Source organism: Aedes albopictus, chromosome 1, assembly GCF_035046485.1.
Source record: "Aedes albopictus strain Foshan chromosome 1, AalbF5, whole genome shotgun sequence".
NCBI lineage: Eukaryota > Metazoa > Arthropoda > Insecta > Diptera > Culicidae > Aedes > Aedes albopictus.
In genome coordinates, this window is record NC_085136.1 from 206,234,532 (window position 1) to 206,258,702 (window position 24,171).

At 39.8% G+C, this 24,171-nt stretch overlaps 2 long non-coding RNA genes across 2 annotated transcripts; both read right to left on the bottom strand.

Moving 5' to 3' along the window:
• Positions 1 to 1,532: 1,532 nt before the first annotated feature.
• On the bottom strand, positions 1,533 to 6,311 carry LOC134285443 (uncharacterized). The gene is made up of 3 exons (XR_009996376.1): positions 4,628 to 6,311; positions 1,733 to 4,568; positions 1,533 to 1,641 (listed from the first exon to the last, which is right to left on the bottom strand). It is a non-coding gene; the product is annotated as an uncharacterized LOC134285443 (long non-coding RNA).
• A 5,639-nt stretch (positions 6,312 to 11,950) lies between these two features.
• On the bottom strand, positions 11,951 to 20,555 carry LOC109409842 (uncharacterized). The gene is made up of 3 exons (XR_003895856.2): positions 20,341 to 20,555; positions 18,920 to 20,199; positions 11,951 to 13,987 (listed from the first exon to the last, which is right to left on the bottom strand). It is a non-coding gene; the product is annotated as an uncharacterized LOC109409842 (long non-coding RNA).
• Between the last annotated feature and the right edge of the window lie 3,616 nt (positions 20,556 to 24,171).

Genomic DNA, 24,171 nt, shown 5'->3' on the forward strand with positions numbered 1-24,171 from the left:
GGTAGGAGAAAAAACGTTGACGAGGATAGTAAGCAACGGACTTCCACAGGGCGATGTGATGTCGCCCTCTCTTTTTAACGTGTACACGACAAAACTACACACAATATACGATGAGGACACAATCTTGGTTCAGTTTGCGGATGATTTCGCTCTAATAGTTAGGGCGAAATCCATCGAAGCATTAAACCAAAAAATGCAAATCCAATTGACCAACTTTACTAGTAAAGCGAAGGACCTGAACCTAGAAATCAATCCAAACAAAACGAAGATTATCCTGTTCCATGGAGGAACTCAGCCGCTAAACATAAAAGTCGACAATACTGTGATAGAAAAGGTTAACAGTCACAGGTACCTGGGACTGTACATAGATAGATTTTTGGGGTTTGGAGGCCACATACGGATTATGAAGGAGAAAATACAGGAACGATTGAAGATGCTGAAAGTGATATCTAGCATTCGTAGCGGGGGTCACCCACAGACGATGATCTTGCTGTACAACGCCCTGGTGAGAAGCTGTGTGGAGTACGGGTCATCAACAGTCAACAATACATCAACGACGAACAGAAAGACAATACAAACCGCCTTAAATGCGTGCTTGCGAAAAGTAACTGGATGCAGTAAAACTACACCACTGAACTCGCTGCTAGCAGTAGCAAGTCAGGAGCCGTGGGACATACGTAGCGAGTATATAGCGTGCAAAGAACTTGCAAAAAACGTTGCATACAGAAATCCGATCTATGAGCAGTTGCAAGAGATTGAAGACTACGAAGGAGACAGTGAGAAGCTGACTTACCAGGAAAAGCAGTACTTGGAACATCGCAACATCTTCAACACTATCAGCCCTGTCCGGACGGTGGTGGTCGATCCGGCATCAGCAGAGGTCACCATCAATATGAGCGTAGGAGCCGTGTTCAAAAAGCAAAATACGAACCCGAGGGTGATGAAACAAATGGTGTTAGGACTTCTCAATGGGAAATACAAGACCAGGTGTAAAATTTACACAGATGCATCAAACTTGGATGGAACTTGTGGAATAGGAATCTTCTTGGAGTTCAGCAACCGTAGGATTTCGCTGAGATTGGAGCACCAAACATCGATCATGACGGCCGAACTGTTAGCAATAAAAGTAGCAGCAGACGAGGTCAGAGCGCACCAGGCGAGGGATGCAGTAATTTTCACGGATTCGCTGTCGTCCTGTATGCTGTTGGACCACAGCCAGCGACACTCGGAAAGAAGCGAAATAGCAGATGAAATCATCCGGACTTGCCAGGAATGGAACGTCGATATCCAATGGATTCCAAGTCACATCGACATCAAAGGTAACGATCTGGCTGATGAGTTGGCCAAACACGGAGCACAGCATGGAGAACTCTTCGAACATCCAGTTTTACTGAAGGACGCATATCTACGATTGATGAAAATCAAACAGGAAAAGGTGAACAACTGGTATAAGGATTACGCCAACGAAAAAGGACGAAAGTTTGCAGAAATTCAACCCGAATTTAAAGAGAAGCCTTGGTACTACAACTTGCCTTTGAACAACGTCGAAACAAGAACTCTCAACAGACTGATCACCGGGCACGACTACAGCAAATACTGGCTGCATAAAATGAAGCTGAAAGACAGTCCGATCTGCGATTTCTGCAACGAGATGGAGACCGCGGAACATCTTGTACTTCACTGCAAACGATACTCGCAAATAAGAAAACAATATGACTATGATGGTAAATACCAAAACTCTAAACAGCTATTCGAAGCGAAGGATGTGAATATCCTTCGAGATGTTGTAAGTTTTCTGAGGAAAACTCAATTAAAAATATAAAATGAGTCGAAATTAGTTCCAAACTGTAAACGAATACTTTCCGATCAAAACAAACCGCACCAAGGCAACAGCTGATAGGCCTGATGAGCTAATCGGCTATCCCGCCTACTGAGACCGAAACACTGCAACCGCAGTCATAGGGGTGGGCTGTCAAATCGACGTAAAAGAAGCAGCTGGACGTATGGTCACTGTCACCGGTCCAAACAAACCAGAAGAGAAGAAGAAGAAGAAGAAGCATCGGAACATTATCGCCGAAACACTTTCCCGGTGGAAGCACTCAGCTTGAAAGGGGCACTTCCTGCAATAGTTCGGATGGTAGTAATAAGTATTTTTCGGTGCTAGTACCACCCAAAGCAGTGGCTTGAGCAGTGGTTCGTTGTCCTCAAGTTATTGTGATACAGGGAGCGAGAAGAAATCTTGAAATTACTCATCGTCCAGTCCAAAGATGAATCTCCCACCGTCAATTTGTAAGTGGTGCAGCGGACATCTAAAAATTCCTCGCCGGAATGCAAATGCTCCCGCATTAGTGATGTGATTGATAAGCTCAAGGTGTCGATGAAAGTTCCTTGATGCTCTGCTGCAAAAGAATCCGGACATTGTTTTCTCGGCGCTGTAAGGTAAGTTATGAACCAATAGAGAGTAATTTCGCCAACTTTTCGCATTGATCATTACTCATCCACAAAAAATCAATATAAAAAAGTCTAACGTGCTACTTTATCTGCTTCCACAGGCCACCTTCCAAGCGGTGCTTCCATCAGATCGGCATCGTTTGCCGCCTTTGCAGGTTTGGCAACGCATTCTTTCTCATCCGCTTCCGTCGACGCTAGCAAGTCGAGCAAGAACTAGGGATGCATGATCAAACCCAGTTCGGACGGAAATAAGCTGATCAAGCTCTCGTCGTCGTCATCAACTTCCCTGCCAACTTCTAAGACCGTGCGTGGATAGGACGGTGCAAGGTAAGCCCCTCTCAGTTTTCTTACGGGTCATGAGAGTCCTCCCTGTGTTGAATGGGACTAAATGAGAACATTTTTTTTTTCAGGAAAACTTGCGGACCAGTTTGCGCGACGACTGCTGAAGGTGTCCCGATTGGTCCTGTTAAACTGGCTGCTGCATTAAGATGAGACCGATCACACCTCGTCTGAAAGCGAGAAAACCTAATAGTCGGGTGATTTCTCCAAAATGGAACGGTGGGTAGGATCCTCCCGAACGGTGGGTAGGAAGCCCAAAATTGACGCCACGCCTCCACGTCAAAGCCTCTTCGATTTCCTAAAATCCTCCGAAGCGTGGGAAAACTGCAGCAACAGCGACAACACCAGGTGCAGATTTTGGCCCAACTGCAACCCCGCACAGCAGTTCTACCAGCAGCACCAGCTCGTAAATAATTATCACGCCGACAGAATCAGGAACAACAGCAGCAATATCAGGAACAAAAACTGCCCCCAAAGTTGAATCAGTAGTAGCTCTTTCTCGTCATTGTCACCAAATTCTAAGACCGTGTGTAGGGTAGGACGGCGCAAGATAAGTTTGATTACTAATGCGATTAATTTTGCCAAAACAACGTCATCCATTGAAATAAGTTCATCCAATTAATATTCTTGATAAACGATAGTCCTGCGTGCACTTCTAGTAAACTCCAGGTAATTCTTGGGGTGTTCATTTAGCTCCGCTCCACCCTACAACTGCTAGCTAATATCTTTTCTAATAAAGTTTTAAACTAAAAGAGATTTAACTACAGATGCTGTTTCCATGCCTATTCACGTGCCTTTTAAAAAAAAGTGCTCACTTGAAAAGTAGACATTTTCTCAACACAGATTTCATATGGCCGAAGTCTGCGGTCCATACAAATTTCGAAAACTTTGTACCTATGAGCAAAAGTCTACGAGGGGGAGGGGGGAGGGGGGGCTGAGATGGCCAAAAATGTGTCTACGTTGTTTATGGATGGCGCCTAATTCGGTTTTGTACTGATAACATAATATCTAATACGTAGCGTAAACCACTACTGTTAGTAGATGTTAGGGACTAAACTCCAGGGCAGTTTGGACGACGCTAAATGTCCCAAAAGTATAAACGATTATGATTTATGCAGGCCCAGTAATTTTAGTTGATTATGCAACAATACTCTGTATATGGGGATATGACTACATTCGTAACAAGTTCTGTTATTCGGAGTAGTTGGTTGATCTCCAACATCCAAAATGAATGGTTCGTACAACTTCGAAGGGATAATATATTATAGTTGAACAACATTTAACGGCAAACATAACTATTGTACAGCTGTAGATGTCAATGGCTAAACTCCAGGATAGTTTGGACGTTCTTGAAGGCATACAGCATCTTTTAGTCTGCAAGTTGGTCCAGTAACCATAGTTAGTTATGCAACTTTTAAATTACTCTGTCCGTTGTCATGGTTATCACCGCGATGCTGGCTATCTCCGCGGTCGTCTCTATCGCCACCTCGGCCTCCTAGTTCACCGCCGCCTTGCTTTCGAAACATTGTCGCAAGCCCTAGAGCATTGCACGATACACCGACAGTCATCCGCTCAGTGGCCACAATCCTGGATGAGCTGCAGCTGATGAGCTTGCAACAGGATTCGCCCTGGATCTTCTAGATTATATTACTATAATATCATTCCGATTTCGGAACGAAGACTTCCCCGGTTCGGTTGCATCCGTTGGCGCCTGTTGTTGCCGCTAGGTATTCCAAGTTAATTTGCCTGCGGCACCATTGCTGCGTAGGAAACACTTACTGAAAATGAAAAATTAACATTAATTAATTAATCCGTACTCTGAAGCCTAAGAAAATACCTTTTTCTATGAGGAATCCGTATGGCTTAAGTGCCAATCTTCCACACAAATCGATCAACACAACGACGTAAGTAACTTGGCGTAACCAACATGACAGCTGGCTACATGACGTAAACACACCGACGTAAGCAACATAAATTCGCGTAACGCGACGTAACGTAACCGACGAAAGTAACCGAGAGGTTTCAGAATGACTTAACAAAATGTCTTATTTACGTTTTCTGACGCCAAACGACGTAGAACTGATTTAATGCAAAAAACTAATGTTTTTTTGTACTCTATCTATATTTTTAATCAGGAAGTAATAAACGCTGTTATCTGATGTCGTTTGCGCTTATTCATTATACTGTTTTCGGTTTGATCATTAAATAGGAATTAAAAATGAAAACCAAAACTTTGAATTCGATTTTCTCGATAAGATCAAAATGTTACTTAGGGCGTATTGAAAATTTGCTCTTGAATTGTTAAAATCTTTTTCATAACCTATTTCGCTCTGGTTGAATCTACTTTTATCGTAATGGAAGTTGTGATCAATACATTGTGGATTACTGAATTTCTGTTTTTCATTTTGTTGCCTGTAAAATTCTGCAGTGTGGGAATCCCTCAATCTCTGCTCGATGCGTTCTTGTTGTTCCACATCGATGCATTCTTCTTGTAGGTAATCTAGCAAATCTTCCAATGAGTCTTCTTTTTTCGTTTTTGCAAAAATTTTCAAATTTATATCTTCCAATCCCGCTAGAAAATGTATTCTTAAATGTATTTGAGCGTATGACTCAATTGTAGGATCTTTAATATAATCTTTTTCGAATTCATCAATATTCCTCTTAAGTTGAAGAACGCGATCTTTGTAGTTTTTAAAACTTTCACACTTGCCTTGTTCAAGGGTCTCTATTTTATTAAACAGTTCTTCCAAATGTAAACTAATTCCGAATTCTTTTTGGAGATTATCTTTCACTTTATCCCAAGTATTTGCAAGAATGTTTTTAAATTTTAACGCTGCTGGGCCTTTAAGTTTAGACAGTGCAATTTGAATGAGTACGGTTTCTGCATTTTTCCTTTCACTAGCATCAGTTATCCGTTTTATGGATTTCAAAAAACAATTTATTTGATATATGAAAGCATCTAATTCACATGCACTACCATGAAATTCTGGAATACACTGTATAGCAAAATTTATTGGAAATTCAAATCTAGCGTTGTTCGCTCCACTATTGTTGCCTATTTCATCCATTGTATTAGTGGTCATTTTTATGTTGATATTTTTACTGATTTTTTTTTCAAATTAACACGACCTTATTATCGCCGGTCTGCTGCATATTTACAAAATTATTATTATTTTTTTTGTTTTGATTGATTCCATTCTATTGTAATGCTAGCTTACATCTGAAAATCATGTTTAGTGTAAAATTATGCCCTAAGTTCGAAAGCATAAGGGAAAAAATACAGTAGAGCTGAAAATATTTTCGATATCCCGTACAAAGCTGGCGATTTTGAATCAACATTGCTATAACTGATAAAGATTTTTTTTTTTTGAAAGAAAAATGCAAATCTTGTTTTATTTATTGAATATTTTGCTACCATTTAAGGAGATTGTTCCCAACACTCATCAATATCTAATCTGACGAGAAAAAAAAAATAATTAGATATTCAAAACATATTACATTCAGCTTCCTATTATTCCTAAAAAGATATTTAAATTTGGTGAATTGTAACTCGAGATATTTAAATTTTAGTAAATTCTAAAAAAAACTTGGTTGCGATTGTCTCGTATAATAAAAAAAAACTGTACTTCTTAGTTTTCTTATTTTAAACACGGTCTCAAAATCAGCACGTAATTATGCATCAATAATTTTAATCGTTAACAGAAGTCCGCGACTTTCCTTTGATTTTGTTAACTAGTGTTTGTTTGTATTTTTGTGTTTGTTCGTATTTTTCATCCACTTGTTCTTCTTGAAATCATTATTCTTGTTATATTTTTCCATTATTTATTAAAAATCACTATGATTTCCTTTTTTTTATAAATTTTTGAATAACTTCTTTATTTTTCCCACAACAGTATTTCAATTAAAATGTTTTTGTTCATATCGTAAAAATTTTTCATCATTTCAAACCAACTCACAAAAAATTTAAACCATCTCAAAACACTTAATCATTTAAAAGGTTAATACTCACGATACCATCAAATAATGCAGGCTGAATGATGTCCATTGGTCCAGGCACTCGGTTCCATACATAGGTTGTTGCGTTGCCATTTCCAATTCGGTGCTACGTTGTATTCCACTATCACTTGCGCTGCCACGAATTTCATCTTTTCCATCCAGTCTGTAACATTGTTTTCTTCTCAATTGTTCAAAACTGTTCAATGTTCATGGTTTGCACTGATTCTGACACTGATTTCTTCTTCCAGTCAGAAAATTGGCGTCCCGCTGTTCTAATTGCCGAACAGTTTTTCGCTGTCACCATATGAAGCGCCCTGTACCGTCCAGGGGCTGCATTAAACACTACACGGGGCAGTTGTTGAAGAACAGAGTAATCGAGGAGAGTTCGACGTTAGAGTTGTTGAAGAACGGAGTTGTTGAGTTCAAAGACAGTCAGTGAGACAGTGGGTCAGTTTCAACACTAGAGTGTTCAATCTTGGTTCAGAAAAGACAGTAGTTGTAAAAGTTCAGTTTTTCAACGTAAGAGTAAAAGTCCAGTTCGGTTCAGTTTTTTCAACTTCGGTGAAGAAATACAGAAAGGTGATATAAGAAAAAAATTGAATCATTGTAATATAAGTTAAGTGATGGTTTGTGATATTTCAATATAGATTATTAAAAAGATATCGTCGGACTGTTATGAATTAAAAGATATCACATTCCGTGTAGTGTTAAGTTGAGCCCCTGGACGGTACAGGGCGCTTCACCAATTCGAAATTCTCACCTTCAAAATAACGTTTCCACTTGGCCAAATCATCACACTGCCTGTCGCACCAGTTGTTATTTACTGAGAACTATCAGCCACAAATGATCAATTGGGCTTCCAGCCGGTTCGTTTGCGTTTTCGTGGAGTACTAAAATGCCGCAACATTATGAGGATCAAAAATGTTCCCAAAACGTACCCAAAAACAACAAATTACAATATTAATTATTAATATTCAATCGTTCTTCTTCTTATTTCTGGCGAGCCGACACCGTTCGGCATCAGCTCTAGTTTAACGTCCGCCTATTTCTGGTACTAAGCCTAAACACGGACGGTCAGGGAGACATCCACACACACCTGACACCCTACATATCGAACCCATCAACACATGGGCCGGGACCTACGGCTTTACTTCCTATCCGAGGGAAGGCGTGATCAGATATTTTTGTCTCAGAAATACCGACGGCGTCGACTAGGATTGAACCTAGACCGACTGGGGTGAGAGGCAACCACGCTTACCACTACACCACCGACGCCGCTAATTCAATCGTTCGCAGAACGAATCGAAACTTTCCGGCAGCAAAAAGCAGAACTGTAAACAAACATGTTGGTGACATGTCGCTTTGACAGTTCGCTCAGTTCGCCCGTTCAAGGGGTTCACCATACGGCGCAATTAAACCTTGGACAGACTGGTGGTATTCGTACCATGGTACAATTATCTTGAAATGAGTTTCATACTGATAATTGTCTTCATTCAAGATAGCCTTGAAATAATTTTCTTGACAACTTGTACCATGGTACGAACACCACCAGTGTGTCCCAGGCCTTACGCAAAGCAAGAGGGGCTCGCCAAAGCGTGAAAATGAAAGTGGTACCGAAAAAAACGATTACTGCTCCGTCTGTATCTTCGTTTGTGGTGCTACCACCGACGAAGATACAGACGGAGCAGTAATCGTTTTTTTCGGTACCACTTTCGTTTTTCCCCTTTTGCAAGCCCCTCTTGTTTTCTGTAATATGCTTGCGTTGGTTAACCCCTTGAACGGGCGAAATGAGCGAACTGTCAAGCGACTTGTCAACAACATGATTGTTTGTTTTGTTCGCTAGTCTTTTTGTTACCTCCTCAGCAGCAGCAAAGCAACACCAAATTTCCCCGAAGTCGATGGAAGAGATTTCCAATTTAATCTGTTATTCCATCGAGAACTTGGCCTGCAGACAGATCCAGAGACAAAAGGGCTTAATGGACAGCCTTCACATACCGACGACTGGTCCAGGAAACGCTGTGGCGTCAGTGAAAGTTCGATCACAAAACGTCTCTTGTCGATGGATGGATTTGCGAAATGTCTTGGCAAGGCCAGCGTGTAGGTACTGTTTGGAATGACCGGTACGGCGCTACGTGGCAAGCAATCGCTAAACAAGTTGTTCTTATATCCAAACGTGTGATTCTTCATGCCGGTGGATGCAGCGGCCGAAAATGTTGAGTAAAGGTAACGGTGTGTTCTATGATCGGGACAAGACGGAAATTAGGATCTTCTAGGCGGTGCTATTGACGCGCACGATTCTATACGGAAATATTTCTGGAAAAATTTCCGCTAAGGTAAGCCATCATAACAGTTAAATATCTTCGTTTCTCCCATTATCCGTGAACGAATTTCATATTTATCCGTAAAATTTCTGTTTTCGCATCCAGGATTCACGATGAAATCGTCAATTCGTTGCATTGGCGGCGAGGTCTGAATGTTTGCGGTCAACCACTTGACAAAGGAAAAATCCTCTGCAGCAAGTTCACCAAAGCCATGAATCCGACCGCTGGTCTATCAAAATGAATTTCCTGTTCGGCTGGTCCCGCTCCGGTGCAACCTTCCTTCAGATGCAACCAGATGGCAATGCGTCGACCCACTAGCTGACCAACGGCGCCAAACTGCTCGGAAGCAACTCGAGAGTTGGAAACTAAGCGGTTCTACATTCCTCAAAGATCGCTCTTCGTGCAGTCAGGTCCAAAGGGAGCCTAGAAGCAACTTGAAGCTGGATTTTGGGATGGCTTCCGGTAGTCGGATGCTGTGGGCGTGGAAAACCAGCCAGATGTACTCGTCGGCGCGGCGTTTCGAGGTGTCTAAAAACCTAAACTAGTCTGCCGGCAGGATTTATTGGGAAACACGCCGATACACACTTCTTGAACCTGAATTTCAGTATGTATCATAATTGTAATATTCAATTGGTGTTCTCGATCAATGTTGACTTGCAATAAAGACAACGGATGTTTACTTTTCTGTTGGAAAAATGAGTTGGCTCCAGTTTAAGCTACGATTTGTTCTATGGGGTGAATGACGATGGAATCCGGATAGCATTGCTGCGTTCGTGGAGTGCAAGAAGGTGCAAACGAACCGGCGTAATGAACAACAGCCTTGTGTTTGGTGCTGCAGATATTGGCGGTGATTTGAAATGTTATTCTGCAGGTGAGATTTTCTTTGGGAGAATCTTCAATTGTATGAATTCATTTTTATTTTTAGGTGTTTGATCTGTACATAGTATAGTCTTGGCTTGAGGTCCCAAATCCTACGGATAAGTGTATCGTAAAGTCAGCTTCCAGTCGGCCGACCAACTCATCGAGGCGATATCTAGTTTGTCAGAATTGTTTGAACAGGGAATCGCTGTTCGTAAGATATTTGATTTCGGTCAATTAAGTTCTATTGGAGAACAAACACTGCGGTCATGCATGACAATTATGAACCTGGTGGCGAATTTATATATTTTTGATAGGTAAAGGTGATCAGTATCAAAGACCGCATCACTATGACCTCTGCAACGAATTTGAATATTTTTGATAAAGGTGATCTGTATCAAAGACCGATAATTTTTCGCATCACTATGCAATTTGGGAGGACGTCAAGGAGGACTTAGTGAACCAACAAATTTGTCTAAACCTCCGCAAAGAATTTAGATATTTTTGGTAAAGGTTGTCAGTATCAAAGACCGATAATTTTTGCATCACTATGCACTTTGGGAGGACTTAGTGAACCAACAAATATGTCTAAACCTCTGCAACGAATTTGAATATTTTTGATAAAGGTGATCAGTATCAAAGACCGATAATTTTTGCATCACTGTGCAATTTGGGAGGACTTAGTGAACCAACAAATCTGTCTAAACCTCCGCAACAAATTTAGATATTTTTGGTAAAGGTTGTCAGTATCAAAGACCAATCAGGCTTATTGTGCGCGGCGTGCGAGGTGAGACGAGTCGAATGAGGTGACAAAAGTCGACTCGCCCCATTTGATTTACATTAGTCGTCTCACGTCACGTGAGACGAAACCGTCCGTCTCACCTCACACGCCGCGCAGAATAAGCCTGAATAACTTTAGCATCACTATGCAATTTGAGAAGACTTAGTGAACCAACAAATCTGTCTAAACCACTGCAACGAAATTAGATATTCTTGGTAAAGGTGGTCAGTATCAAAGACTGATAATTTTTGCATCACTATGCAATTTGGGAGGACTTAGTGAACCAGCAAATCTGTCTAAACCTCTGAAACGAATTTAGATATTCTTGGTAAAGGTGGTCAGTATCAAAGACTGGTAATGTTTGCATCACTTTGCAATTTGGGGGGACTTAGTGAACCAGCAAATCTGTCTAAGGTGAATATATAACGAAGCCACACCTCGAATTTTCAAGAGCACAATTCTGAGGAATCAAAAGACGGATTGCGCTGAAAAGTTGATCGATTGGTGACCTGCTGATGGTGGCCAATCGATCAACTTTTCAGCGCAAACCAACCCTCGGTTCTTCAGATTTGTGCTTTTGAAAATTCCAAGTGTGGCTTCGTTATATATTCACCCTAAACCTCTGCAACGAGTTTAGATATTCTTGGTAAAGGTGGTCAGTATCAAAGACTGATAGTTTTTGCATCACTATGCAATTTGGGAGGACTTAGTGAACCCGCAAATCTGTCTAAACCACTGAAACGAATTTAGATATTCTTGGTAAAGGTGGTCAGTATCAAAGACTGGTAATGTTTGCATCACTTTGCAATTTGGGAGGACTTAGTGAACCAGCAAATCTGTCTAAACCTCTGAAACGAATTTAGATATTCTTGGTAAAGGTGGTCAGTATCAAAGACTGGTAATGTTTGCATCACTTTGCAATTTAGGGGAACTTAGTGAACCAGCAAATCTGTCTAAACCTCTGCAACGAGTTTAGATATTCTTGGTAAAGGTGGTCAGTATCAAAGACTGATAATTTTTGCATCACTATGCAATTTGGGAGGACTTAGTGAACCAGCAAATCTGTCTAAACCTCTGCAACGAGTTTAGATATTCTTGGTAAAGGTGGTCAGTATCAAAGACTGATAATTTTTGCATCACTATGCAATTTGGGAGGACTTAGTGAACCAGCAAATCTGTCTAAACCTCTGAAACGAATTTAGATATTGGGTAATTCTCGCTGAGACCGGCCCACTATTTACACCTTGTCTTCAAAAATGTTTAAGGTGCCGATTTTCTGAAAGCCCTCGCCTAAAAAGTAAGAAAAATGCATTTGGTTACTCAAATTGATGGACCCCCCCGTTAGTTAGAGCCACAACAATTTTTGCAGACCCCTCGATTTTGGTCAAATGGTGGCTCACTAAAACCGTTATAACTCCAAAGTTTCACCGAAAACCACCTCAAAACAAAATGTTGTTGAAAAGAGGAGAGATAGAGCTACTATTTACAATAATAAAAAGTTGGGTCGGCCATATTGATTTTGGCCGCCATCTTGGATTTTTATACAAAAACATTTTTTTCACCATGAGGGCAACCACCGATTTTCGAAATTTTTGCATCAATTGAAAGCTGGGATATTTATACATAACATATAAAAAAATTAGAGATGTCTTTTTCTTCTTTCAAAAGTTATCTGCCGTTTCGTAAATCATGCCACTTTTGCGCACTGGGCCCGGTGCCGACCGTTTACATAAATGCAGCGTTTTTTCGCAGTGTTAACGAACAAGAATTAAAATTCTGAACCCACAAATGGAAAGTTGAAGGTTTAAGCTTTTCAAAACACTAAAAAAGTTATAAAAACAATGCCCACATCATTGAGAAACAGTCAAAAACGGAAACGAACCTCCGATTTGGCCAAATTTTGCAGCACGTGCCTTTGTGTATACATGCAGGCGTAAACTCGGTTGCTGTTGCAGGTCTTTGCCGGCGCGCATGGAAATGTATGGAGAAAACGTGGCTCAATTTACAAAACTGTAGATAACTTTTAAAAGAAGAAAAAGACATCTCTAATTTTTTGATATGTTATGTATAAATGTCCCAGCTTTCAATTGATGCAAAAATTTCGAAAATCGGTGGTTGCCCTCATGGTGAAAAAAATGTTTTTGTATAAAAATCCAAGATGGTGGCCAAAATCAATATGGCCGACCCAACTTTTTATTATTGTAAATAGTAGCTCTATCTCTCCTCTTTTCAACAACATTTCGTTTTGAGGTGGTTTTTGGTGAAACTTTCGAGTTATAACGGTTTTAGTGAGCCACCATTTGACCAAAATCGAGGGGTCTGCAAAAATTGTTGTGGCTCTAACTAACGGGGGGTCCATCAATTTGAGTAACCAAATGCATTTTTCTTACTTTTTAGGCGAGGGCTTTCAGAAAATCGGCACCTTAAACATTTTTGAAGACAAGGTGTAAATAGTGGGCCGGTCTCAGCGAGAATTACCCTATTCTTGGTAAAGGTGGTCAGTATCAAAGACTGATAATTTTTGCATCACTATGCAATTTGGGAGGACTTAGTGAACCAGCAAATCTGTCTAAACCTCTGAAACGAATTTAGATATTCTTGGTAAAGGTGGTCAGTATCAAAGACTGGTAATGTTTGCATCACTTTGCAATTTAGGGGAACTTAGTGAACCAGCAAATCTGTCTAAACCTCTGCAACGAGTTTAGATATTCTTGGTAAAGGTGGTCAGTATTAAAGACTGATAATTTTTGCATCACTATGCAATTTGGGAGGACTTAGTGAACCAACACATCTGTCTAAACATCTGCAACGAATTTAGATATTCTAATTAGATCGATCAAATCTACTGAGACATCTGGAACAGCTCCAGAAGTGAACTGTTTTAATAGTAAATTTCTTGCATGACCAAGCAATTCGGGAGGACGTGTTTAAACCTATTAGACCAAACCTCTGCTTTAGGACTTAGCTCAAGTCGTTATTTTGTTTGGCTTTTGTCGGATATGTTACAGCAAAATCGCCTGAAGACCCCAACGCCCCATTTTATTTATTGAATATTCTAAAACATTTACACACGTATGATTATAGTAACAACATTTGAAATTATGGCGTAGGTAGGAACTCTGGATGTAACGATAGCGAGATTTTTGTTCGACGACGGATTAGTTCTCCAAGAAATATCGTTGAGCTGGCAGTTGATTTGATCCCGGAGTGATTGATGAATGTCCATGGTTGTCAGGAATGGCTGAAACGAATTTCAAAATGACATGTTTATACTTGTATTTTTCTATCTGGTATCTGGTTGTTTTTTTTTCTCCTCTTAGAGACTGCTTTTCAATGCATTAGTAAGCTATGCTAAAAGTCGATAAAAAGTTCACAAACTACAAATGTCAGAGCCAGAGACTAAGACTGTGTCAGTGTGGAGTGGGAATCAATACCACAATCCGTGGCTTACATTGTGCCTAAATGGCTGGCTCCGCTAACCACACGGCCCACAATTTACAAAAATGACTTAATGACTTTTTAAGTGTTGTATGTAGTATGGGACAAGATGGGTCACCTTTTGCATAATGACTCGAGACACTGAAGACAACCTTTCAATATAACTTGTCCAATAAGTTCTCATACAAAATACAAATTTGTAAAATATAAGTTTAATTCACATCTGTGATTTATATTTTCAAAACGAATGCATGTATTCAAGGGCCACATACCTAATACTGATTAAATAAAGCATACGGTTTAGAGCAACCTTATTTTCTATTTGTTTTATAAGCCTTACAGAACGCTTCCGTTTACTGAAATTCGTTTGCTCCTGTACGCAAAAAAATGTTCGAAAAGTTTTTCATTCTTCGATAGCTAAATATAGCCCATAAGGCTAAATTTTAAGTTTGCATCTCAAGTATTGTACCAGATGGATCTACATACTATGGCTCAAACAATACAATTTTAATGATGATGTGATAAAAAAAATACAAACAAGCTCAACATGGATCAATTACCTTGAAAATGACCGTACTTCTCCAATACGGAATCTCATATTTTTCTATTCTGGTCGGGAGGAGCGACACTAGTTTTGCAAAACCCCCAAAAAAGCCGAAAAAAGTTGAAAAAAAAACGGTAAAACCCGTAAAACTTTTGCGGGTTATAGCGACTTTTTTTAACTTTCTTCAGCTTTTTTTAGGTTTTTGGCTTGGCAAAACTAGTGTCGCTCCCCCTGATTCTGGTCATAGTTGCTACCATGGTTGCTACTAGCCATGGTGAGGACAGGAACCTAATTTGTTTCAACTTAAAACCATTTCTCGTTAAAATGAGACAACATAAAACTGAAATGGCATACGTGCCAGCTGAAAGGAATTTGCGACGAATAAGCGATCATCAAAGAATGATAAAGGACAGTTAATCTCAACACATATGCTGTATTTGGCCAGTGTTAGATGGCCTTTCAATAAATAAATTTACTTCGAAAATCCTAATTACAGATGTGAAATGAATTCAATTTGATTTTGTATGAGATCTTTTTTTAGACGGTGTACAGTGTACGTACAATGTCGGGCAAAACAAAAGGACCACCAGTCGTTTTCCATTCAAAATGGCTAGGATTAACGATATTCCACTTCCAAAAGCAAAACAACCATATTCCATAATAAAATGAATAGGTAGTTGTTTTATAAAGCGTTATTATATCAGTGAGATGAGCACCCCATCAGGTGCCAGTTATTACTCGAAGAAAATTAAATAATTAAATTTGACCATTTTTTAATATATTGGATATGTTTATTCCACTTCTACTTCGAATCAAACCATATGCCAAGATATTTATATCCAAAAACTTGTTCAATCAGGTTATTATCCAAATACAAATCAATACCTACCGGAGTATGTTTACGAGAAAATATTATGAATTTGGTTTTCTGAGCAAAAAAGGTGAAACTATTGTTATACGCCCATGTATTTTTATTTATTTACTAACTATTAATTTACTTTTCATAGAGTGCATTAAAAATTCTCAAATTTTGAAAATTTTTCAACCTATTATATGTGCATTATTGGTACAAATTTGAGCTCGATTCTTTAATCTATCGCAAAGTAACAACCGTTCTCGTCAAACACTATTTTTAAGCCTTCCCATTTTTGAACTGTCATATATCGGAAGCCAGTGAACCGAATTGAATGATTTATTTTATAAAATCGTTAATGAAGGCTATCATGGCATAATCTCCTCAAATACCATATGTTTTTGACACGCGTTACGTTTTGCACGAACATCCAACTTTCGCTTCCAAAAATTGATATGTTGTTAAATACATGCTAACCAGTACACCTAAACCTTGATTTACGTCCACTATTGGCTTAGCGAAAAAAAATTCTACCGACAAAATAATGATCAAAATACACATTTTTATATTTTTGTACACTTCTCCTAATCACGAAGATGTTTTAAAAAATATTAACTGTTGAGTTTGCTCATTGTCTTAGCGGTAGAATTTTTTGTCGCTCAGCCAAGCATGGACGTAAAAAAAGGACAAGGTGTATATCAAACGATCAAATTTGAATAGAAGATTCGTTTTATTCTTTCTAATTGGGAATTGGGCCTTTGTACTTTGAAAGACGGGACACCATCGTAAAAAAATACGAATTTTGACCGAACGCCAAGAAATTTGCTACTTTCTCAAAGCAATTTTCAAAGTTCCAAGTGCTATTAGAAGAATATAAGTAATTATCTTCATTTTGCTGCAAAAACAATCAAAATCGACAGCACGAGCCCAGTAATATCGTTCAATAAAGTTCAAAAATCGCGGTGTAGAAGTGCGTGGAATGTGTCTTATATGATCTAATGCTAATCTAATCTAATGATGAATGCTGCATAAAATGTCGAATAATTTCTTTATTTTTTCCGACTAATAGAGATAACATTATCATTGCCAAACGGAATCATGTTTCTTGTATATTATGTATTCGGAAACTACTGAACCGATCGGTGTGAAATTTTGTATGTGGATATTTTTGGGGCTGGGGAAGGTTCTTAGTCTGGTGTGAGACCTCTCCTGTCTTGAACGAGAAACTCCCATACATATGACTGCGGGGGACGTTCCTATGGAGCTGTATTTAAAAACAACACAAACACAGAAGACAGGCAGTACGACGTTTTCCGGGACAGCTAGTAAATTATACAAGAATGGACAGGAACCCTGAGGCAGTCCAAAATAGCATTAATTTATAATTTTTGAAGATCCGTTATGAGAAAAGTGCATAATTATAAAAGAAAATAAATTACACAAGAAGTTTGGAATAATAAACGGTATTTTACAATCATTTATTTTCTCAAATCTATATACTTTTTTCATATATAAAAATGAAATTCTGTCTGTCCGTCTGTCTGTCTGACCCTTATGGATTCAGAAACTACTGAACCGATCTGCGTGAAACTTTGTATGTGAATACTTTTTGGAGCCGGGGAAGGTTCTTAGCTCGGTGTGAGAACCCTCCTCCTTCTGGAAAGAGGGGCTTCCGGGCTTCCATACACATGAATTTGCGGGAGACGTCCCTATGGAGCTGTGCGTGAAAAAACACAGTAGGCAGGCAGTACGACGTTTGCCGGGACAGCTACTACCTAATAAATCTATCGAAACAGAATCATATGCACCAGAAACATCAATTAATGAAGCAATTTAGAAACAATATCTTGTTTCTTATTACACTGCCCCCATTCGCATAACAGTCCCATTTGCAAAAAGTAGGAATTGAGAAAACAGCATTTGAAGTTTGAAAACTTGTTTCCATATAAAACTTTGAAAAATCGCCAAAATTTGAAGAATATTTCGATCATCTCGAAACCTTCACAGATTGCTTTGCACATGAATATATAACTGTAATAGTAGTTTACGCAACAAGGTGCAGAATGACGATTTTTACAGCACGAGTCGTACATTTATCCAACGAGGCTTGCCGAGTTGGATAATTACGACGAGTGCTGGAAAAATCGAATTCTGCGCCGAGTTGCGTACAACGTTTTTTGCAATTTCATAAATTACCCTTGAGGATAGTTTTAAACAAATCTTTTTCATCAATCTGCACACTGATGTTCATAGCCATGTTCAAGAAAATCTGATCATAACAGGTTATATTGTGCAGTTGTCACAATTTTTCAAAAATGCGTCCAGTAAGCATCAAGAAGTTGACCAAACTGAAAACAGTGCTGTAATAGTTCATTACGCAACGGAAATCAGTGCTGTAATGAATCATTACAGCACTGTTAATCTGGTGTGGGAAAGTAGGCCTTTTCCTGTCAGATTTGCGTGAGGTAAAACAGCCTATTACGATGAGAAATTGCAAAAAAAATATTACAATCACTATTTACAAAGTTGTTCAGTTTTGTGTTACGTAACACAAAAATCCATGATGGGACTGTTATGCGGGTACTTTTGATATGGGACGCTCATGATTTGGTATTTTTTCACATATTGACATAACAAATCATAATTTTTATTATTGTTTTTGGAAGTACATCGAAAATGATGACTATTCATAACGTTAACTCAAAAGTGATGAAAAGTCAAATGGGACAGTTATGCGAGTGGGGGCAGTACAGTAGACGTTCGATAAGTGCAACATGTTTACGTTTCACTTAGTGAATGAAATTCGATAACTGCAACAACTGACAGACGTCAAAGAACTGTCAGTTGCTGCAGAATGCAGCCAATGTGCATACGGAAAACATCGCACTGCAACAAAAGTGCATGCGAAAAACATCGCATCGCTGTTGACATTTCGTTTTGACGGTGCGATAACTGCAAAATTGTTGCACTTAGCGGACTTGCAGTTAAAAAGCATTGCAGTTAAAGCGTTTGTACCGAGCGAACGTCTACTGTACTTAAATGATAATTCAATAAGTGCATTTAAAAGGGCATCACAATACCGAGCACCACGATCTTTTCTGAATCCATATTAGGATGAAGAAAAAATGTTTGATTTTCAGCCACAGTTCAAACGATCTAAAATCAATCTTACCATTAGATATCGAAGACATGATAAATAATAATATAATTCGTAGTTTATTAGCTTTGTACGACTATCAGCACGCATGAATGTATGTAAGCATCGTTATATTAATTAGAATGGAATCCATACATAAAACACATATCTTTTCGAATGGTTCTTGCAAAGCTTATCTTACCTTATACAACGGTTGATTAGTCAGTAGGTCTCATACTTCCATTGCCTGTTGTTCCACCTGTAACAAGCTGTCGTCGTAGAATAGCACTCGTCCTGGTTCTTTTTCATGATCATGCTGGAACGCTTTTCGTCCAGAAACAGGGAATACCTCTTCTGTGGCCGCCTTGCGCCTCTAGTTGACCAAGCCGATTGAATAGCGTAGCACAAACTGGTATGTAATCCTTCCAATAACCAACCATTTACTGCCCCTATTCGCATAACAGTCCCATCTTTGCTGGGTTTCCTATCACATGGGACTGTTAAGCGAAAAGAGGCAGTTTAGAACTTTTTTGATTTCCTTCGCTGAGTAGGGAACCGTTCGAATGATGATCATTCGATCGAGCAGATCGATTAGGATTCCGGGCAGGCTGCGACAGTTGGTCCCACGGGTTTTGATAATGCCTCGATTGATGGCCATGATTACGACCGGGGCCATATCGCTTGCCAAGGCTCTGCTCAGGAAGGAAAAGCATTCGATATCCAACATATGGGCCTCGTCGATGAACAACACTCCGGGATTGGCTTCCGCTTTACCCACTTTGCGCCATTCCATGATCTGATCGAGGACTTCCTGTTTGATCTCACCGGTGTAACCTGCAAACAGCGCCAAGAATCCGTGTGTCCTGCTATTGATTACATCGTTTTCGTGAAGCGTGGCCGTGTGAATCACTTCCTTGCGTTTCTGCAGCTGCTTCCGGGCACTGGACGAATCTCGTTTGAGCTCATGTGGCATCGTAATCCCTTGCCCGTCCCAGATTCCTGACTTTCCCGGAAGCCTTATCAATCGTAATGACATCCTCAGCTTGAATCTGCTCCTTCATAAAGTACTGTACTGGACGATCTTGTTTCCGAGATAATAGTTTGTCTCTATATACGTGATCTTAATTGCCAACCTTCTGCCCCGTGCCGGAAGCCGGACGATCGATCTGAATTTCCACAACTTTATCCTTGATGATTTCTGTCTCCTCCTCGATGGGAACTAACGTTGAAACCTTTGCGCAATGGATCTCCGAACCGGATATCCTCGTAAAGGGTGTTTCGTTGCCAAGCGCCTGTGCCATCCTCACAATAATGGCCGTTTTTCCCGATTTAGGCTCTCCGGCCAACAGAATACACCGCCCGGCAATCTTCCCTTCATGCGCAATCTGCACCACCAGGCCGGCAGCCCGCAGGGTGTCATTCTGGCCCACCATGCCCTGGGACGCGGCACGAGCTTCCAGCACTCGTCCGACCTGAGCCCACCTGTGGAATAAACAGGACGAAAAGGATAAAATAGGATTGATCAACGATTGGATGAAATATGATTGCGCAGCCAGAACTGGTGTAATCTTTTCCATGAGCTATTTGCTGGCGGCAGCTCAACAAGAGTGGTTCTTTGCTTACCATTTCTAACGACGAATATCGGCTTTCGGTGAAGATATTTCCCAGTTTCCGCTGGGCACGAACATTCCACTGAAGCCCAGGATGAGGAACTCCCTTCTACAGCAGCACGTAAATACACATCGGAACCAAATAAATATATTAGACGACATTAAATGAAATTTTCAGACCGTGCACCATGTTTTCAAATCATAAACAAAAGAAGAAGAAGTTTTGACATCCAAGCGGTGTGCCGTCGATTAGATCCTCGTCGCTGATTGGTCGATGGATGTAAACGGCACACCGCTTGGATGTCAAAATTCTTCTTCTTACCGCTTGGTGCATCAATCAATTGCTAGGCGAGCGAGGCGAAAGCAGGCGAAAAGGGGTAGAAACTGTCAAAACTTGACGAGGAGGGGTAAGCCAATGCATAAAAATAAGGCCAAAACGGTAATCACAAGTCCCCTCGGAAAACTCATGCCCAAAGAAAAAGAAGAAAACATGGTACCTGTCAGGATCGAATAGTGGTTTCTGCTTTTAGTGGTGTTGCGTGTACGTACACGCTGCATTACACGAACACTACCTGAGTTACTGGTTGAAAATAGTAAACAAAGATCAGCTGTTCCCGGCAAAATCAAATGGGCATATTTTCAACCAGTAGATTTGCATTAGTGTTTGTGACACCGCGCTGCGAAACCACTATGCGCCCTTTGCGCAGTCAGAGTAGTATAGAGATAAGTGACGTTTCAACACACGAACACTAGCGCAAGTTTTTCCTCACACAAAAGTGCACGCCGATTGAAGGGCTATTCAGATTGCATATGCAAATATTACCCAATCGAATTGGGTAAAACGGGTAAATAATGATAAAACTAACGTCCGCGGTAAGAGTGCAAATATTTTCCTCGCAGTTTCACAACTACATCTACAAAAAAGGCACGCATACATTTGAACGTGATTACCTCTATTGATCATCCCTAAGAGAGAAACGTCAGATACCGATACGCGGTGGAAGACAGAGTCGAGCACGCCATCGAGGAGATCACCGGTCGCGAGAAGAATGTAAAAAGTGATACGAAAATGGACATTGAAATAGTTGGAAATAAAGTTTGTAATTGATGTGAAAGTCTCGGTGTTAATAAGTTGTATTACGATCCGACAGTACCGAAATTTTTTAGTGGTTTGTACCGCACTCTTACGTCTGTATAAATTCGTCTGTGGTGCTACATCGGTGCAGCACTTTTACACCGAAATTGTTCGTTTTTTATTTTCGTGCTGCACCCATTGCACCCCTTTCGCAGTTAGTATGGGATCGTGAATAAAACTGAGATTTTGCATCGAATCGTTTTGGTGTCGTCTGCGCACTTATGCAGCACCTTGCATTTAATGGATATGCCTGAAGTTCATAGGCACAAAATGTGTTAAAAATGGACAAATTGAGTGGAAAAATTGCGAAAAAATCCATGTAGCTCTGGTGGGGTTTGCACCCACGTCTCCCCAAGTTCGCTAGACAGGGCGCGTTAACCTTCTTCGCCACAGAACAAGTAACAACTCTGTGAAGTATAAAGCCAACCTGAATCCAATGCCCACCTCACCCCACGTTCTTTCCTCGCAATTCACCATCTCCTTCGGTCTAGATGTCCACTTCCAACACTCTCTGAGCGTGCCTGTACGAACAACAGTGATAGCATATTATTTTTAGTGTCGAGACTGTTAATCCACAGCACGTGCTTATCCACAACTTGCGAATGAGACCATCAGTGTGTGACGGGTGTTCGACTCGGTCGCATGTCCCTCCCTGTCCCTAAGTGCGCAGAAGACCTTGCAAAAGACACCGACAGGATTCGATGCAAAATCACAGTTTTATCTAGAGTTTTAGAGCCGATGCACACGGGCGGCGCGTCCACGCAGCGTGCACGCAAGTGCGTCCTGAGTTACACACAATCAAATGGGAGGATGCACACGAGAACGCAACGCTACCGCACCGCAACCGCGCCGCACCGTGTGCGGCACGCAATGCCAACGCATGCCCCACAGGAACGCTGCGGCGATCCCGCACTTAATATCGTCGCACCACCAAATCGAAGTCGTCGCTTGAAGCACATGCGAAGTTGCAGCTGCGAAGTAAATTTGAATCTATTTTCCTATTGCGCATCATTAAGCTATTTAAGAGCTACAATATGCACTAAATCAAATTGAGTTGCGACATTTCTAGGTAGGTTAAAAATCAATTTTCGCAACGCTGGTCACTCCGGATTTCAACTAAAAGCATAATAGCTTTTAGTTGAAATCCGAAGTGGCCAGCGTTGCGAAAATTGATTTTTATCCTACCTAGAAATGTCGTAACTCAATTTGGATTAGTGATGCATATTGTAGCTCTTAAATACACTGAAATGAAAACTCCATTATTTTTTATGTGCGAATATCAGATAAAAGCGAATCGATTGAACAAATCTCTATTTTATATGCGGCATTTAGATTGTAAAATGTTTGCATTGATTATAATTATGATTCACATAATTTTTATATGTACTGCTATGAAATCTAAAACTAATGCATTTACATCCTATATTAATCGAATTTAAATTTTGAGTGTATCGATTGATAATTCAAAACATTCAGTAACGGAAAAATGGTGGAGCAAGAACGACTCTTGACGGCGACTGGAGTTAACAATCGATATTTTACCAGGACCTTCCGGTCGAATTGCTGCAGTTTTTTTGAAGGTAGCGTATTTTTATCTTTTTTCCTTATATTCTATGTATCGATAAATAAATTGCGAGATTGTTATATTTTACCAGATCGAGCTAACGACGCGTCAAAGCTGGTCAAAGTGACCAAAAACGAACTTTCCCAAGTGTTTTCCGAATCTGGCCTAAACCTAAATGTAGACGAAATCTACCGGATCTTTGTTCGAAGAAAAGATTCCGTAAGTATTCCTTCTTAGCGAATAAAGTAGCTTCCCGAATAAAAAATACAGTAGAAAAACCAAATGTGGTATTGTAACAGTACTATTTAGAACCATATTGTTACAATAAACACCACTGTAAAAATAAAAAATACAAAAACAATAAGATGTAATGTAGACAACTGTATGGTGAATTGTAAATAAGATTTTTACAATATACTATACGGGTTGTTAAGTATCGTAACAATATAAAAAAATATTTTTCTCCATATATATTTTTTAACAAAACCATACATTTTATTGTAAATGAATTGTTTGAAATACTGATACGTGGGCTTTAATATACCGTACATAGTATGGTACACGTATGGTTTCAAACAATAAAATGTACCGTAAATATATTGTTTTTAATTGTAATTTCACTACTGGTTATAAATTTAATCATGGTTTTGGGAATGTTTTTTTTTTGTTATGTTGTATTGTTTTACATTAGATAAACCATATAATGTTATATTATCTCGTCATGTTCCTTCGATAATGGCAGTTCTAGCCAAACTAACCTAAACTCGTCTAAGTCTGAGTAGCCTCTGATTGCATTAACAGTTGAAGCTTAGGCTCCCATGTCCCACCAGCCAGATAACTGGGTTTTGCAAACTAAGCATTATTTGTGGCAACACTTTGAGCGGCATGATGGAACTATGCCTAACGCGCTAAGTGTTATTAGACCACTAATGTAGTTGCATGAAGTGGGTGACGAGGTACATAAGTATCATTACAGCGTGCTTAACCGTTATTGCAATATTGAGGCTAAAGTTTGACTGAACTATGAAATATGTACATAACAACTCATGAGAAAACTGTCAAGTTCGATTCAACTATAAGTTAGGTTAAAAAGCGAAGACGAACTTATATCAGAAGTCTTTTCAGTGTCCAGTCCTTATGTTAAA